Source organism: Arachis ipaensis, chromosome B05, assembly GCF_000816755.2.
Source record: "Arachis ipaensis cultivar K30076 chromosome B05, Araip1.1, whole genome shotgun sequence".
Lineage (NCBI taxonomy): Eukaryota > Viridiplantae > Streptophyta > Magnoliopsida > Fabales > Fabaceae > Arachis > Arachis ipaensis.
Window position 1 is genome coordinate 146,026,601 of NC_029789.2, and position 1,654 is coordinate 146,028,254.

Sequence of the window (1,654 nt, forward strand, 5' to 3'; positions counted from 1 at the left end):
TAATTAATTGAAGTAAGTCTAAATTACCCATTTAATGTTTAGTATGTAGTCAAAATAGTTTTGTAATAAGAAGTGTAAAGTATCGTTTTTGTCCCTAAAGTTTGGGATAAATTCTATTTGTGTCTCTAATATTTATAAAAGTGATTCAATGTTATCTTGCCGTTAATTACACATCATGAATGCTTTAATTTGAGTTTTAAAAATCTCTTCTTGAAGTTAGAATACAAATGTCTATCATAGAATCGATGATCTACTCCGAAAAATAGCTTATCAAAAGTTGAAACTAATTTCTACAACATTTACATAATTTACTTTTCTAAGGGACATAATTGAATCTAAACACAATTAGTGAGTATAATATTAAAATCTAACACATCCAAGTGAGACTTAATTGAAAATGAATACATTCAAGTGAGAATAATTGAAAAATATAATCTGATTTGTTAGTATAATTGATAGTAGGATAATATTAAATCACTTTTATAAACGTTAGGGATACAAATATGACGATTTAAATGTTAGAGATACAAATAGGACTTACTCTAAACATTGAGGACAAAAATGATAAGAATTAGTTTTTCAAAATTTATTTAACGTGAATCAAATTAATATACCAAAACAAAAAGTACCCCCAAAAAATCACCACAATCCCCAAGGCCATGTATACTTCCTAGTTCCTTCTCCTTTTACTCAAATACATTAAACTCTTCATAATGATGCAGACAATCATGGGAAATAGATTATTTAACAGTCAATATTTAGTATATAGTAAATTGTTATGAGAAGCTAGTTTTAATGATGAAAACCAATTAACACTTATAGATCTTCACAACTGAATGACTTGGAGATTATTCCATTCATCGGAATGTTGAAAATGAAGATTTTTTCTTCTGAAGTGACCAACTACGTGATCTCAATCATGTACACTTGAATAGTAATATTTCATAATAAGAATATAATTGATTTAATTCTAACATTAAATTGTTTTATTGAAATAGATAAAAAATAATAATTAAATCAATTTATAAGTTAAATTCCTTATTTTTTATAAAATTTTGTTGAAATTTAAATAAAGGGCTATATACATAAGTATTAGCTCATCATAGGTGTCCCACATTTTTTATTTTGGTTGTACACGGTATTTCCCAACTCGATACGTCAAGGACTAATCCGTTGCACATCTGAGCTTCATTTGCGGATCTGAGCTCTATTTAAGGGTCTGTCGCTGGCCAATGAGTTACTACATACATAAAGTGGGATTTAAATACCCGACATTTGCTTAAACAGACCAATGAACTGAGCATTCGACCAACCCAAGTTGGTTGTCCCACATTTTTTATTTAACAAAACTAAAGCTATCCCCAAATTGTAGAAATGCATGGAGGAGTTTTATTATACACAAGAGCGGAGAGAAGAATAGGTGGTGGTGGACCTTGGATTTAAGGAGAATAGACGGGTATGGAGAGACAAAGAGAATGATAATGATGACGGTAGATGAGTTTAGAAAGAAATAAATAATAAAAGTCAAATATTTTTGGAATTTTGAAAAATATGGTATGATATATTTCATAATTAAATTTATAGGGATCAATGGAATTTAAATGAAAAACTGGATTGGGATTAAAAGCGATTTATATTAGCAGACTTGATTTAA